Below are 19,266 nucleotides of genomic sequence, written 5' to 3'. Positions count from 1 at the left end.
AAACCTCTTGAATATAATTAAATAATATTTCAACTGGACTATAAGTTTAACACGGCCATCATAATATAACATTTTAATTGTGTCTATTTCAAAATAGGTATAAGTACAATATGTTCAATAATAATATATCGTACCTATAGCTATTATTTATATTTTTGATTCGTTACAATTTCGCGAAGATGTCATGCGAGACGTGCGCACAACGGAATTGTTGTTGACATAATTTTACTCATTTAGTCGTATATACGGTTTGACGGGAAAATCAAAAGCATATAACTATTCGCCGTAGGACATTGTACAACAATACAAATCTGCATGTCACATATATTATGTATTATTTTTACGTACGTCGACTATTGTGCAAATCCTACACGTGTTTATAATACTCGTAGACTGCAATAATTGGTACCGCGGACATGATTCGGTTATGATGAAACTCGATTCCTATAATAATGTATCCGTAGAAAAAAAAAAAAAATGAAAAATAATGGGCATGCAAATACGAGTAACGCGATATAGTGGGCATGCAAGTACGAATATAACAGCGGTACGGCGGGAACGCAAATACGAATAACGTATATAGTATTATGATGGTGGGTTACACGAGGATAATAACTCCAATTTGACTGGAAAAATGTTATAATATGCAATTAGCGAAGAGGTGGTTCGAAGAGTTTCGCATTCGGGTTAACGAACTGCATAATGTATACTGGTATGATATGTTGTCTCGACAAGTTGATATGGATACGACCTTGAATACAATAGTAAAATGTATTCGGCAGCAGCGCCACGCCAATGGTAATGACGTCGACGGGTTAAAAATCAAAGTCATTTATCAACCGATCATTTTTCACTAATGCTTCTATACCGCGGTGGTAGGAACAACGAAACGCGCATGTCAATTATTAATATTTTTGGGGATATCTAATATTATCCTTGTCTGAAAACGCACATTATTCTAAATGACTACCACGAGAGTGTAATTGTTATTGTGGATACCGAACACAGTTAAACGATAACTAATATAGTGCTTAATAATGTTTCATTTACCCAAAGCTGCAGAGAATTGTGCGACTCACATACCTAAACCATAAAACTCTACTTTTTTAAAATTCAAACTGTGCAAAAAAAATAACTTTATATATATAGTAGAAGTATCAAAATAATTACTATTTTATTTTATAACAGTCACTTTTAGTATTTTAAATATCTCTAAAGCTATTTTAAAATATATTTTTCAAACGTAAATAATATTTTCACTTATAACATAATTCTTTACAGAACAGGCCGGGCTCAAGGGGTAGACGACATAGGCCCACGCCTAGGGTGGCATTTAATATTTTTTGCATTATAGAGAAAAAAAAATGTTAGATGTAGTATGTAAGGGGCGGCAAAACTCAAGTTTGCCTAGGTGTGTTTAAACACTTGAGCCAATCCTGTTACAGAATAATGTAGTTTATCTGTAAACTTAAAATTTCTCAATAATTTTTCGTTATAATATATAGTTAAAATCTATTGCATAATATATATATATATATATGTATTATTACGTAAGTATAATATTATTTATTAAACGTACCTACCTAATTAAAAATTTATTGAAAAATAAAGCTATATTTTATGATCGATTTGTGTGCTTATTATAATAATTTATTTAGTTCCGTATAATAATATAATCATAATACAATTTAATAAAACTATGATGTAAAGAGATTATTAGCAAATATTAAAAATACAATAATTTTTTTATAGGTAAGAATAAATGGATGAATAACTTAAAATGTAGTCTAACGTAAAAGCATAATAATGTTATGTTAGAAAAATATGATCAACTAAATGTGTTTGCAAACGTAAGCCCATTGCATAACGTACTCGAATAATGTTCATATTATATTGTCAGTAAAAATAATGTTAGTTTCTTGTTATTGTAAATATACTACTGTTGTGTACAAGAATAGCGGATGTAGCCAATAAATTCCATCAGAAGGAACAGAGAATATGACATATAGCCAACATCTAAATCGCATAAAAGTAATCACTCTGGGGATCTTAATTTAATCTTTGTTGCTGTTAATTGAAGCGTAGCAAAGGGGAGAAATGTACGATTACTATATTAGACCAAAAGTATAATTGTTATCCTTTGTAAGTAATAAATAAAAACATTGGAAACAAGAATTCAGAATAATACTATTTTTTTCTTTCAGCTATATTTTTATTTTTTGACAATACTAAAACTGATAATAACTAATCATTACTATAAAGAAAAATATTATAAATACACAAAAAAAGTCTCAAATTATAAAAAATTATTAAATAGTGTATTGTTCATATATATATACATAATATTTAATGCAGTTTCAGATAATAAATATTTTTCATAAGCCAAAAATGTTTAATTGAGTTCTTATGTTTGTAGTAAAACATATTATATATTATAAAAAAATTAACACAAAAATAAATAATTGTTTTCTTTATATTTAGTTTTTTTTTTAGCATATATTGTTGATTTTTAAATATAAATCAATACCTACTTATTTTTAACATTTGTTAGTATTATATTAAACTTAAATATTATTTTGGCAATAAATAACATATAGGTATTTGAGTTGTAGCTAGTAATAGGTAATTGAAACAATTGAAACTATTCACTATATTATATAACTAAACCATCATTAGTTGTATTTATTTCAAACTGGTATTCAACAATGAAACATAAAAATTACCATAAAATAAATTGATATACATTGCAAATAAGTACCTATGGTCTCTAGTAAAAATAAATAACAATTAAATTAATTTAAAAAATAAATAAATGCCCATGTACAATATCCATGGCCTACATGTTAATGTGAAATTTTAATTTTAATAATATAATATAAATGATCATAAACATTGAACATACTATTATGATATACTGTATAGCTATCTACACGAGTATCTACATTCGTGTATACTATTAAGACAAAGAACTGCCCACATTAGTGTAATCGTTAGATCAAATAATATGATGTATGGGCAAAAAATGCACATGAATTAAAACATATAGACATTATATTATTCACTATTTTTAAACACAATAATTATAATCTGTAGATATAAAGAAAATAATTCATTATTGTTATAAAAGTTTATAATTTTTGTAACTCTATTATGATATTAAATTAATCAAATGTATATTATAATTGAAAATGATTAATAACACATCTAACTTTTATTTTTTTTTTAAGTATACTAAAATATTAAATACAGTTTAATATTAGTAAAAAATGTATGTTTTATTAAAATCAATTTGCAACAAATATTTTTTGTTTTACCTTCTTTTTTTATTTATTTAAAATACGACAAGTCACAATTTGTACAATAGGTAAGTAAATTGATGGAGGGAAATAATCAGAAGACGTGAATGGGGAAGTCGCCAAGTGTCAGCACCCCAGTTACCAAATATTATAATATTGTTTTATTTACTACTACCACATACGTGACATTTCATTGAAAATTTTCAAAAAATCTATTTTATTTTATCATAGCTAACATTATTTCAAATTTATTAATTGTTTGAAACTTACCGTAGTCGTCTTGTATGCCACCTACCAATAAATTATAATTCTAACAAGGCAAAAATCTATTTTTGTTTTCTCAACTTTAAGAATAAATTATCAACTAGTAACATAAATATCATCAGAAAGTAACCATACATGCACTTAAGGACACTAAATATAACTACTAATTACACCAATATTATATTAGGTATAGTATTTTATTGTGTTTACTTAAAATATTATAACTCAGACTGGCTATGGCTGATAAATAACTGAATAAAATCTACGAAATCGACTAATCAAGCGGTTGAATGTTGATAGTATTTTGGCGGGAGCGCGGGACACACAGGCCGTATCGCCACAATATGTTTAGTCTTAAAGATATTATATCCGTTATTCATGGAATAAAAACAAAAGACGCAACAAATATTATGTTAAATTTAATTTAAATTTTAGATGTTAGTTTTAAATGATAAATATAATACAGTTAAGAATAAAAAATTATGTTTTAACTTTAATTACCTTACAATAATTAATTGGTAAGTAACATATTATATTATAATAAATTAATAACGAATCAAATTTTTCGATAGTTATACATACAGTAAGACGATTACCGTATTACCTAAATATTCAATATTCGTTAATACTTTTCTTTAATCATCAGTTTTTTTTTAACTAAAATATAATATTATTTTATTTATCTTAATGAATAATGCATAACTACATTATACTTTAAAAAATTCTAAAACGTATTTAACATAGACTCACAATAAAATACGTTATCGTCTTTATTTATTTTTATTTTTTTGTAACTAAAATGAAAATAGTTTATTTTCAAAATTATTATGGCTTATAAAACGCTTTTATGCGCAATATAATATGAATTTAACGTTGAGTCTAATACATTTTCAGCTAATATTAAAATAATTATAATTTTAGTTTATTAGAAGATATTATATACTTTATTATGTCTAAACTAAAAATATATTAAATACCTACATAATGTAATATAGGTAATATATATATTATAATATAGATAGTAAAATTCAATGATTATTTTGCAATTGTTTTAATTCATATCAAACAAACATTATGTAATTTATTAATTATGAATTTATAACTAATGAACACTATAACTTAACAATGTTAAAAAAAAGCCTTAAAATGTTCCATGTTTAAGTTCAATAATGCTGAATGTTTGACTCAATGTATTTATCTTTATTTCTTCAATACAAGTATATTGTTTACAACAAAACAATCTAATTGAATAACTCTAATATGGTTTTGACTTTTTTTTTGTTGCAGGTAAGTCTTGACCTCAGTATAACAATTAAAGAAGTTTAATTTTCAATTATGTATATCATTTTCAAAGGTTAGTAAGCAATAAAAATGTTTTCATAAATATTTACTACAAACACAATAATATTATACCTGAAACAAAAACAAGCACTTGACTAACAAAATGTATAACTTTTTAACGCAATTAATAATTTCTTTAATAAGTGTTAGTTGTATCAAAAATTACTTTGAAGGGACATTTTTATAAAAGCACTAAAATTCCATTACACTCTTATTCTTTAAAGGTTTCTTGAAAGAACTCTTTAACGCAGAATTTTGGTATAACTGGTAGGTATAATAATGGTATTGTATAATTTTACATGACGTACCTATTGTAATATGTTTAATACCATACTTTTTTTGAGAAAAATGGAATATTAAAAAACACAATCTTCATTTAACGTTATTTTTTATAATAATAGAAACATAAATAAATAATATTTAAACATTTATTATAGGTAATATAAATAATATTATAGCAGCCGGTAGGTTTTATTTATGAACAATATTTTATTAATTTACATTAGGTATTAAAAATATGATATCTATAATCTATATTCAATACTGCATTATTATTTAATATTCACTATTCAGGTCCGGATTAAGTTAATTTTGAATCCATAGTTAAATACATTTTAGACATATTTTAATACTGCTAGTATACCTCTTTAACTAATCGTTCATTTTAATATAATTAAAGTCTTAAATTTAAAACTATTCACTATGCAGTTTTAAAATTTTTTAAGAGAAAAATATTTTACTGAGATCCAGGAGAAATTGGATAGGAAGATTATTTTATCAGAGTCCTTTTATTTCTTAGTATACCATCTCGTTTGTAAGCAACTTTTTTGTACGCCAAGTTAATTAAGCCGTGTATAATATATAGGTAGACCTCTTATATATTTTATGAAATTTCAGCTGCAGATACCTATTATATTATTTACTTTGAGACATTTTTATTTTCGACCAAAATTTTAGTCCTACACCGGCGGCCGCGGCGTGGTGGTGGTGTGTTTTGCTGCAAACCCGTTATCTTTTTATCAAAAATCGCCGTACGGGTTTACATTCAAGGAATTGTTTGAAAAACAATATAATAAAAATAAAAAACAAAACGATATTAAAAAAGTCATAACCATAACGTCTTAATATTAAGTATTGGCACTTAATAGTTAATAATATAATAGGTATACGAACAATTTAAGGACGACAACGTCGTGTGGAAAACAACGACGACGACGTTATAGGCATTATATAGATAGGAGGTACCTACATAATACGCGCGTATATGGCGTATACGGTCATATAGATACTTATAATATAGCGGTAATGGGTTTATTATGTATTATTATTATGGTCGGCAGTGGTGACGTCGCTCGCATAAACGTGTAAATATTAGTGCGTCGTCGTGGAAGCGAGACGACCGCGACGAAGTGAAGTGACGAGGGAAATATTATCACGAGGAGGAAAAATGTGTGTGTTTGCACGCACAAAGAATATGTTATATTATTGTTATTATTATGAACGGCGTAATATTGTCTTTGGGTCAATCCTATAATAACGGCGGCTGCGAACACAATGCGGTTAACCGTCACGGCGCGTTTATGCTAATTTAACGCACAGCTGACTGCAGTCGCCGCCGCCGCCGTCCGAGCCGCTGCCGGTTTCGCGTGTCGCAACCTGTGCGGGCGCTAGGGCTAGGCGCGGTCACGCCGGACGACGACGACGACGACGACAACGACGACTGCGAACAGTGCGAACTACTACGATATTGACCTTGAACGAGTTTTCGAAAGGTAAACCGCGAGAACGTCGGCGGCGGCGACAACGACAGCTACCGCGTCGGCGGCGAGTGGTGCGGGCGCACGCGCCCAATGTTACGTTAGAATAAAAACAAAATATACCTATTACCTACTACACGACGGTCGTAGTAGGTACCTCCATAATAATAATATTATCGTCGAGTAAAAAACCAAAATTATTATGTGCTCGTGTCATTCGCAAATATCGGAAATAGAAGCCACTATATGTGTTGTAGTTACCATCGGATGCCGTGATTCGTGAGAAATTATACGTACAATATGTACATTACACGCAATACACCGTTTAAACCGCTGCGCGTTTAACAATAATAAAATATTCAACTACCCGACCGTGCGAGATGTGCACCGCAAACGGGCACCCGAGTTCTAAAAGGGGTCCGCCACTGTCTTTTAAATCGTATACTATTATAGCTCACTTTAAGGTTCCTATTGTCAATTAATTATGATTTTATTAATCGGATAAAGGAATATTATTATCCTCGTCCATCATATTGTTAATAGTCGTTGACAGACGACAGTAGGTGTCGTAGACGACAGCCGAGTCTTTCTAAATAGCAAAAGTATACAAATCATAGTACTGTATTATCGTAATTATTATACATTTTTTAACCACAATCCACGATTATTAGCACTCCTTGTTATTAAATATATATATATATTATTATTATAATATGATCGCTGAAAAAAATAAAATTGAAATCTAACAGATTTCATTTGTAATGAATTATGTTAGGCCAAACAATTTTAAGTTAAAATATCGTTTTTAAAAAGAAATTTTATTTTATTTTTATTTACCTCTTGATTTTTAATAGTTTTTAGAAAAATTTTTAAAAAAAAATCCACTTAATGAATTTAAGATGACTTTAAAAATGTGTAATTACTTTATTCCCAAATAAAAAAAATAAAAATCACTTTTTACTAAAAAAAAATTAATTTACATCAATATTATACACGATGTATATATTATATAGTAACTATAAGAAGTTAGTTTATAAATTATAATGACTTGTTGGTTGTTAGTTAAATAATATCTCCTGTTATAGGTACTCTTGCACACTGGCCCCCAAACATGTTTAGTTGCGGTACAGGCACTGTTAATAATGTATAGGTACCTAGTATATTATCATTGTTGTTATTATGTGTGGAAGGAACTGGTAGTATATTGTTATAATATCGTGTTTTATTACACATCCGAAATCATAGCACTAGATTTTTATTTTACACGCATGTCGGCTATATAAAACTGTCGTAAGCATTAATGTATAATATTATGTATGTGTAATGTGTATATTTTATTTTATAGATATTATTATGTACAACATCTCCTTTATAATAATATTATTATATATTATACCTACAACCAAATTAATATTATTATTGTTATTACTATCACCTTGTGTATTTTATTGCATATCACAATATGTCATATTACCTATTACACCGCAATAATACATGTAAATACGTATATAATATAGTTTCAAATGATTTAGTTTATAGCAAACAAATCAAAATCAAACTGCTAGGACTTAGTACCGTTACACGCACATAATGTTGCAGTATATTATAATAATAACATATTATACGTATATAAAACTGTGAATATAGTAGTTACACACGAATAAAAGTTAAAAATATCTAAGGACATAAACGTTATATAACATGGCATTTAACATTGCACAATGCACATGCTATTTGTGAAAGCTCAAGACTTATCAACAATTAAACATACAGAATAGAAACAAATATTAAGAACAAACAATGCAATAATAAAATGCAAAATAAATATTATTGAAAAATAGATACGTATTAACAAAATGTTGAGTTTTTTTTTTACAATTGAAGGAAGTACCTAGGTCATGTAATTAAAATAAATTATAAAATAATAACAATAACATACTATTAACCAATTTTATGGTTAAATTGACTAAATAAATACATCTCAATTATTAAAATGTTTTAGAATATGTTTCTATATCAAAATACATATTAAATAAATCTATGAAACAGTAAATGAACTAATTATTCAAAGATAATGAAAATAAAAAACACAATGGTACCGCTAAGTTTTAAGATCTATAGTTTCCAAGAGGGTTAAATCCAATATTATCATCTAATATTTTTTATAAAATCAACAATGGTTTTAGTAACCCCGGTAACGAAGATAATAACATAATAATATACACTATTATACACTATGATGGTATAGAAATCTAAAAAGCTAAATTTATATAATCAAATATTTTATCAGATTTTTCATGAATACTTTATTAAGCATTGAAAATAGTAAAAATTGTATACTATAGTCAGTATTATACTTGTATTTTAATATCTAAATGTTTTGTTAAAATAATTGGGTAACTACATTTATAATTTTATTTATATCATTGTATAATAGATAATTGGCATATTTATAAAAGCTATGATTAATTAAAATAAATAAAGTTAAATACATCACAAGTACTTTTAATATCATCTATTAGGTACATTATGTAATGTAAAATAATAAAATATAACAAATATTATAATACTATAATTACTATATTAAACTAGGGATTAAGAATACATTATATAATAATTTCCTATATTATTTACTTAATGATAACATTTTACGATATTGTGAAAAACATACTGATAGGTATGATAAAGTTTTAAAAAAAAATGTCGTCTCTACCTAAACTTAAATATAAAATAAATCATCATATATTTACATTTCGGTCGATAATGACAGCAAATTTAAATATGTTACGTGAGTTGAATTTTGGATATTTAGGTGTCATAATATAACACATATTATACATTTTATGTTTTTTTGTAAACTACTACCTACCTTGGGCTTAAACTAAAAAATATTTTTTTTACATTTTGTTTTTATTTTGTAATACTTCAGTAAACTTAATTATCAGTATAAACTCACAGAATATATATCATTAAAAATAAAAAGGGATGAAAATAAATAGGAAGGTTCGACTTTTTAAAAAGATTTTCCTTTTTTACTTATGCATATCATATTTAAATGTATTATCCTCGACATTTCCCATTATATTTTAAATCTCACATTATTAGAATCATTAAAAAATTTAAAATCACATAATTCAATAATATATTAAATACATTTTCTAAAACTTATATTATAAGTTAGGACTTCAGAGCATAGTTGATATTTTTAATTATTTCATACTGCAGTATTAAATACTAGTTGTTATATTTTTTAACTATTAATTTTAGTAAAAGTGCCTCTAATACTTTTTTGTATGTGAAGCAAGTCAATACTAAGCTTAACACTCGTCGTTAAATTACATGTACCAATTTTTTAATTAGAAAAAAACATTTTGTGCAAAATTTGTTGAGAAAAAAATCTTCTATCCGAATTTGTAAAAAAATTGGTGTTATCATTTAAAAAATAGTAAAAGTTGTATAACGCATATGCGTTTCGAAAGTGTTAAAAATTTAAAATTTATCTAAAAATGTGTATTTAAGTACTATTCAGCAAAAACCTCATTTCAATACAAGATCATCAAACTTAAATATTTAATAGTAGGTACCTCTTAGCGTGAACACACTGTATATTATTCATTTAACACACTAGCTGTAATGTTTTCAATTCCTTGACATCAAATTCTAGTTTACCACATTTTCCTGTATACTGAATTTTAACGAGGCGAAATAACAGTTTAATTTGATTATGACAAAAACGGAAAATTAAAAGAGTTTATTTAAGTAATAAAAAACACATCGTTTGGAGTAATTTTGAAAGAACATCAACTATATGAACAAGCTTTATAAATATCGTTCTGCTCGTAAAATATAAAAATTAATTTTAAAAAGAAACTTTTAGTTTTATAATTCATACGATGCGATGGTGTACAACGAGCATTTTGTACAAAACAGTAAACTTACAATTAAGAAAAAATAAATACAACTAGAAAAAATTACTATTCATTTGAACTATAATAATTATAAATAGGTACTTAACATTAAGTTATACACATTATAACCGAAAATTAACAGTCATAATTCAACTATAAAAATAGCTAGAAACGATCATTGAAAATTAACATAACTTTTTATCACTTTATTCGTCGGGTGATAATATAGTGCTTTCCCATTTCAGTTATTCCGGTCTAAATTTATCAGAAATCATTGGGCTAAATTTTGTAAAACCAAAATTGCTAATTACATTTTTTTTGTGTTCTTATAATAATTCATATTCAAAAGTGTCTACAGGTATAAAAAAAAAAAATACATCATTCGTCATTGTAAAAACAATACATATTACATTCATTGCTGCGCTCTAAATCTAAAAACAAACTGACGTCAGTACGTCACTCAGAAAATTATCACTTGAAACGTTAAAATTATAACATCTACCTATCTTTAGTTACTTTATAACGAACGATTGGATTTTTCCTCAGACCAATTGAATTATTTCATTAACATGTATAGCCGTACAGATTATATTAAAGGAATAGGAATATAATGCAGTTATTGTACGGTGTATACTGAAAATATATCAATTGTAGTACCGACGTACCGTGGTCAGGATTTGTGTGGACAGTCAGTGTCGATACTAAATAACAATCTTGCACGTGACAGTATCGTGTTATAGCGTTAACTCAAAATACGCGTTCCTATAGAAACATCATCGGACGCCAGGAACAGACAGCGTGTAGTGTGTACTGCGTAGAACAAGTGCAGGAAGATGTAGTGCTGCGAGTCTGATGTAGTGTGACGTAAAGGGACGTCATAAATAATAAATATAACAATACAACTATTACAGGTAACATTAAATACTATTATTTTTTTTTTTTTTTTACAGATAAAATTGTAGTTGACATTGAATTTTATTTCTTAAAATTTTACACGGGTAAAAAAATATTAGAAATACGATGGAAATAGCATCGTACAATATTTTTTACAGTCACGATGGCAATCATAATTTGTTTTATGAGCTGATTTCTCTATTGAAAAATCGACATTTTATGAAATACTAAGCTCTAAAGAAGTAAAATAATTTTCGAATAAACGTTGATACTCTATAAGCTATAACTTATTAAAATTATTATTAGTAGAAACGGTCGAAATGTTGAGAGCTTGTATTTATAAGAATCAAATACCGACTAACCGACCTAGGATTTTATAAAAAAAAATCGACAACAGATATTTCCGATATTTTATAGTAAACAAGTAAGCGAGCATTCTCAGTCCCTAGGGCTGTGAAAAGTAGTACGCGAAGAAAATATGTAGTACAAAGTTTTATCTTAGTACTCTATTTCTTGTATTATATTTTTCAAATATTTTCTATTCAGTACAGAATTGTTCAAAAAATTCCACCCAATAAAATCTAATAAGCTTGAAAATATAAAGATTTTTTGGGTTTATCCAGCTTTTTAAAAAATTTTAGTTAGAAAATTGATAAATAATAATTTAAAAATAGGTACCTACTTATATGTTTTAACTTATTCATCATTATTAAACAGTAACACTTACACAGACTTGTAAAATAATTTTAAAAAGTGTTAGAAAAAAATACTGAAATATTTATAAAAATAATATTTTGAATATATAGTAATAAAATAAAATAGTAAAATGGTAATACTAATATAATACTATAAAAATATTCTAAGTACTTTTAAAATGTCTTATATTTTAGATATTTTTTAAAAAAAAACGATATTAATAATTATCTTTAAGAAAGTTTAAGATTTTAGTTGATATTAAAATATATTTTTTAGTAGGTACCTACCTATAAGTATATTATAACTGTGATCATTTATTATTTACAGTATAATAATAAATAATTAACTATATTAAATATTAAAATAAAAAATTTTAATTTTTAATATCTATCATAAAAGTATTCGAAATACTTTCAAAAGTAACCCAGAATACTGCATTAAATACTTTCAAGAAACAATATTTTAAAAATATTCTGAATACTGTACACTAAATATTGTTTTAAATAATAAAATGTACACAATTAAACAAAAAATGATAAATACATAATCTGCAGTTTTAAATTGAATTTGTTATACACAATATTATGGCATTATTCATTATATCGGATCATTGATAATAATACAGTATAGTGAAAATTGCATAGAAATAAATCTAATAAATTTCAACATTTCCAATTATTGTATCCACATTATTTTACAAGAAAAATATGTTCCATAAAAAATAATTCCTAGTATAATATAATAATATGTACTGTGCAAACTACAAGTACATTATAATAATTACATATGATATATATTATATTTATATAGCATCATAAAATTGATACAGACTGTTAAGTAGAAATAATCACTATAATACTTATAATTAATTATTGGATACTTGGGATTTTTAATTACTATTAGATTAATCAATTTATACAATTTATATAATATAATACGTATATATTATATAGGTACATAGCTCAATTGGCTAATTATAAAATTAATATTAATATAATATTATGCTAAGTACCTATTACTTTTATAGTCAATATAAGTGAAATAAGTTTTAAGAACTTCATCTGACAAAAAAAAAATATGTTAAAATATATTATTTTTAATTTTAAACAAATTAAAGTTTGTTTCTAATCAAGCTTTCTCAAGATTAAAAATCAATTATTTTTATTTTTTTTTTTTTTACTATTTAATTTTTATTCGGGCTATAAACACAGTGGAGATTTTATTTATATTGCAAATGGAATTGAAAAACAAATGAAATAGTTTATATAATCGTAACAAATTTGAATAAATAAAGCGAAATGTAGATCGGATTTCAAGTTTTATAAACATGGTCGCAAGAAAATAATCCAATCCTATATGAACCCCTTGGGTGTTTAAAAAAAGCGGTTGCCAAGTATACATAAGTTACACAAATACACCCAAAACCAAATTTATTATAATCTTTACTGTTCGTTTTAACGAGCTAATATTTTATTATCACATACATATTGATGTGTGTTGTACTAACATAATATTTAATTTTAATAAGGAAATACAATATCATAAAAGTATATATGTTTCAGATTAATATATGCTTTACATTTTAATAATGTAATTTTTTTAAAGTGTTATAAAAATAAAGTAAAAAATATAAAATAGATATATATTCACCTTAAGTTAACATGATAAGTCCAATGTTCGGAATTTAGGTATTCAATAAATTATTAAAATATGTACTTGGAAAATATTAAAACAACCTAAACAATTAATTTCAAAAATAGTAACCAATATAACCATAAACTAAACTGAAAAACAATAGCATTGTATTTTCGCTAAAAAAAACTTCCATATTGTTTTTCTTTGTTGTGTTATAAAATACTAAGTATTTTTGCTTATACTGAGTATATATTACTTCAAAAACCAATAAGTTTTTGTGAGTGTGTACCTCATATAGTTGTCTCAAGCAAAAGAAAAATCAGAAAAATCGATAAAAATTAAATTTACAGACATAAACCAAAATTAGCACTTTCACATTTTATTTTTGAAAATTTGAAATCATGGTATTGTTGTAATGTAACATAAATTTAATAATATATAAAGGTTTTATATAGACATATAAATTATAACATTGTTGAAAATATTGTTAAAAATTATATTTTTTAAAGTTAGCTAATACTGCAGTTAATAAATACTTCATTAAACGATTGCAATTAAAGATATTAATAATTTATATTAAAAATATAATTATAAAGGTGAATAATAACTATTAACAAAACAATCAGGATTTTATTGTTTAATATATAACATCTGGTAAAGTCAGATTAAAATAATTTCCCATACAGAGATGAGTTACTAAGCGTAATAGTGAAAATAATTTGGTACGTCAGCGGAGAAAATGAAGTGCCAACTTTAGAGCCTAGCCTGACTCGAATGGATAAAAATGTACTTATGACGAGCACCAGGAACTATTCGCTCACTCCCACGGTTGTAGTATTCATATTTTTTGCCCCGGAGAATACAGAACCTTTTTTAAAGCACAACAAAGTATATTATTTTTAAATAATGTAATTGTTTTATTTGAGTGTTTATTACGGTTGATAAACGGCAGGAATCTGCGGTTGGTACTTGATAGTAACAATATGATTTAGATAGTAGGTTGAAAGGTAAGTACGTGCAGAAAAAGTCGTGACACAGACAACCGCGGATTGTTATGAGCGCACCACCGCGTGTACCTGATAAAATAATATAACTTTGAATAAAAAAATAGCTGACACGTACACTCGAGTAAATAACAAAATATTCCAAAAACAGAATACAAAATATTGAATTAAAAATATTTATTATATAGACTAAAAAAAAAAATGTAAAAAATAAATAAAAAAAAAAGAGTCTCGCGGTGAAACTTTTGTAAAACGACTGTTTGTACACCGTGCACAAACACAAAAGGACCGATATGACTGGTCTATCGTGGTGATTGATATATGTATACCGACATATAGATATATTATACGAGTAAAGAAATGCGGAAAGGTGGAAAATATATGAAGGAAAAATAAAAGTATTTAGGTGCATCACAAAGCAAAAGGTTTTGGGAGCTCACCGCAATCAGAAGACATTTGAACGAGTGGGTATAGGAGACCGCAGAGCTGTTGTGAAGAAGAGGCCGCGGAGAGAATACGCTATCGCATCAAAAGGAAATATGTTCAAACAGCAGTGGTGCGGAGGCAGCCCGTACCGGCATTCGCGTATATAATATAATATAATATTATTATTTATTATTTTATAGCCGTCTCTCACCCGCGCGGGTTCGAACCTGTCAAAAAAAAAAAAAAAATATGTATTGAATTCTGTCCGAATGAGATTCGCGATTCACAATAATATACTATATGTACAGCTAGTATACCACTCCAACCGCACCTACATTTATATTATTATTATTATTATTATTATACAAATATATATGTATATACCACCGGCTGCCTGAAGCCCGTGACCTCGGTAATTGCACGTGCCATTTGAATAATTTAGCGCATTTCGTTGTTTGGACTCGTTATTATATTATAGGTATATACATACATATGTATTTATATAAAGCTCAACCCCACCAAGAAGGACGGTCGGAATTCGCTTGTCAGACGACCCTACATATACGTAATATATATAATATATATCTATATATAAATTATAATATAATACGCATTTTAGTACGCCTATAGGTATTCTATACGCCCGGCCGATGTTGATAATCCCGCGAACGTACGAGACTCGGAGGGTATTACAGGGTCGTTTTATTATCACCAGCCCTCAGAACGTGTTGAACCAAAAATAAAAATCAAGATGAAAACAAAACTACACGTTATTCCGTTTTAATACCGTATGCACCGTCTGCAATAACATATCTTTATATTATATAAGCTCATTATTAGACTGGGATGATGCCTACAATTTCGATTTCATTTTATTAAATAATAATCGATTAATATTTCACGTATCATAATAATATTATGGAAAAACGTGAGATCATACTACCTAACTATGCGTACAGTTTAAAATTGAATTATTAATGAAACTATTGTAAAGTGAGAAAATACGTATAGATCATGATTCAAAGTAATATTATGATAATATAGGGCTTGTTAAGTATCGAAATCGATAGATACCGAACCTATGTCGATTCGTATGCGCCGTGAGAGCTTATTCGAGGAATCGAATAAAATAGTAAACAATTTAATTTATTGATATAATGGTATGTTGTTGTATAGTGTGTGTGTCTCCATATTCATATTTAATATGATTATTATTGATTTAATCCACCGTCAATTACTTTTAGCTCATAAATCCAGAATATCGGCGTACGATAATAATATCGTTATGTTATAATATAATACTTGTTGATTATTATTATTCACGTTGCCAGGAAATAGGTACCGTATATTGGCGACGAGCCGCAAAACAAATTTCTAACTGTTTTCAAGAATAGTACAATGGCCACTAGGCTGGTCGCACACTCCCTTTGATACTTTTAGGCTGACCAATGACCATATTATTATGTTCGTTGAAATATAATATAATCCCGTCTAACTGATAAATGCACACTTAAATTGAAATTTAGATATATCTGCATAATGTTTTCATTCGAATTTGAACAAACAAAATGCATTATATTTCCTATTGTTTTATCATTAATATCATTAACGGTATATAATACGCACGGTGATATTGTATTGATGATGAGCACATGGTATTCAATCACAGTAATTATTAATCAAATGATGACGATTATCACTCATCACCGTGTTACCTACGTGGCGGTAGTTTCCGCACAAACTATAAATCTGAATGTACGGAACGTCGGGAAAGAGGGTATTTGCGGTAAAATAGGTACTAAAATCGTTGTATGAAAGCTAATCGAACACGTCCCCCGTGTATTGGCATAGTATATTATTCTGCTATACAGTATATATTTATTCGCTGTATAACCTACTCGTTCGTTACATTATATAATATGTTGTCGTGTTCGTCGAGTTGGAAAAACGTCGTTCGAATAGAAACTAAAACGATATATATGCCATACCATAGCACTACAATAATATACTATAATGACTCCCATATTTTCTAGTGTTGTTTTTATTTTGCCGATTCCTAAAAATATTATGTATTATATAAACACGTTCGTTATCGGGGTTTTTTTTTTGTAAACATGCTTTTTCGTCGAATTCACTGTTTAGGAACTAGAAATGTTTAATTTTACGAGTTTCAACTATTATTTATTACTGTTATTATTAGAATTACCGATTTTCTATTTATTAAGTTTTAAATTATTTCGTAAAGACCTTTCTGGAAATTATAAAATTCGTAGTATAAATATTATGCTTTATAATTCAGTTCGAAATTTAAAATGTTTTTCAAATAAAGTTGATAATTTTCTTAAAACGGTTTTCACTCTATATTTTATCGTAATCAATACATACTATTTTCAACTTGGCACAACTTCATAACGACTAAAAATCAACGAATCTGGTAACTTAATGCTATTTGGCTTCATTCGTTGAAATATTTTTATTATACATTTGTGATGTGATCACTTTTGAACTGTAGATACATGATACGGTAAACGGTACGTCTAATCAAACATTCGCAAAAATAATTACTGTCGTTTTGTTTTTGCGTAAAATATTTCAATTATTTTTTTTCATAAATAATTAAATTTTGATTATTTGAGTGAAAACTTGAAAAGTGAGTATTCTGAAATAAATGTGAAATAATGGCATGTAAAATAATAAATTATAGAGTAAATTTAAGTTGTTTTTCACAATATTCACTAACATTGCTCATTATGATTATTGTTGGAACATACATCGTTTACAATCGGAAATCGGTAAAACACTAAACGAACAAACCACTTAACCGCTAAACCAACCACTCATACACGGTACATGGAAATAAAGTATATTCTACTGTTGTGTACAATTCAATTTAATTATAATACTGAAGATAATATATTATATCAGTGTCCATAGTGTCCATAATAGTTGGTGTCGAAATGTATTATAAATTAAAATATTATATTATATTTAAACATAATATATTAATTTGTAATAATTTTATAATTTATTACTATCAACCACAACGTTAACACTCGTCAGTCGTCGAACGAAAAAACAATTTAAAAATAGCTTGAAGCCTAAATTTTCATATATTCATAAATAACCATATTCTTCAATGGCGATGTTTTAAAATAATTATTGATAGATGATAATATTTTCCTTAGAAAAATAGCAAGCTTAGTCCCAAAGGGGGGGGGGGAGAAATACTGCTCCCTTAGACAGCTTCTTAAGTCTAACACTGTGCTTAAGGTAAAATTATTGATTTTACCACAAAAATAAAAAATATTTTCTATTGACCTAAGATAAAAGACTAAACTAAATAGACTAGTTATTCAAGAGTATCTTCATGTAGTACTTACATAAAGTTGAATCAAAAATATGATGATAAAAAAATTAGGCCCCAAAAGAAATATGCAGCTGATTATAATATTCATTCACACATGAAATGTATACTTTGTTATTCAATTAAATTAGTTGCCTATAATAGACGTTATGTAAAAATTCATATTCTTTTTAGATTTTTTTTTTATTTCTGTGCATTTTCAAATGTGATATTAAATGCTTACAAAACTACATTAAATCGAAAATCCACACATATAATATAAAATTTAATTCTCCATTTTGATAAATGCTCATAAAAGACGGAAGCTTTGCGCCGCCTCTATTCAATATCAAACAAACGCACTGACGAAACCCCGGCCGTTTCTAGTAGTAATAACATAAATATATTTTTCGTCATTTATTTTCAATTCATTCCTAACGCAAAAAACGAATTGAATACCCAACGATCTAGAAAATAAATGAATAACAAAACTACTCATCATATTACATTCCTTGCATTATAGGTTAAAGGTTGGTTAAACCTTTCAAATATTTCAGGGTATGAATACTACCGTAGCAATAATTTATTTTCAGGTCAATTTGATGATAGATAGAATCTGGTATAGTAAATAAATCGAATAGAATGAAAAGTCTACAAAACCTTATATTATTTACTTTTTGTAAAGTTTTCATCATTTTGAAG

General features: G+C 26.8%; 1 protein-coding gene across 2 annotated transcripts in view; it reads right to left on the bottom strand.

Annotated features, from left to right (window-relative positions):
• Nucleotides 1-19,266, bottom strand: part of LOC114130773 (Ig-like and fibronectin type-III domain-containing protein 1) — a 92,610-nt gene that overhangs the window by 54,840 nt on the left and 18,504 nt on the right. The window contains exon 1 of one of the 2 annotated variants that reach the window (XM_050200687.1): nucleotides 15,236-15,254. The exons of the other annotated variant lie outside the window; for it this stretch is intronic. The gene's annotated coding sequence lies outside the window, so the exon portion shown is untranslated. Of the gene's footprint in view, nucleotides 1-15,235; nucleotides 15,255-19,266 lie in introns of those variants that run through there. 2 annotated transcript variants of the gene reach the window in all.

Source organism: Aphis gossypii, chromosome 2 (genome assembly GCF_020184175.1).
Source record: "Aphis gossypii isolate Hap1 chromosome 2, ASM2018417v2, whole genome shotgun sequence".
Taxonomy (NCBI): Eukaryota; Metazoa; Arthropoda; class Insecta; order Hemiptera; family Aphididae; genus Aphis; species Aphis gossypii.
This window is presented reverse-complemented; position numbering and strand designations above follow the sequence as displayed.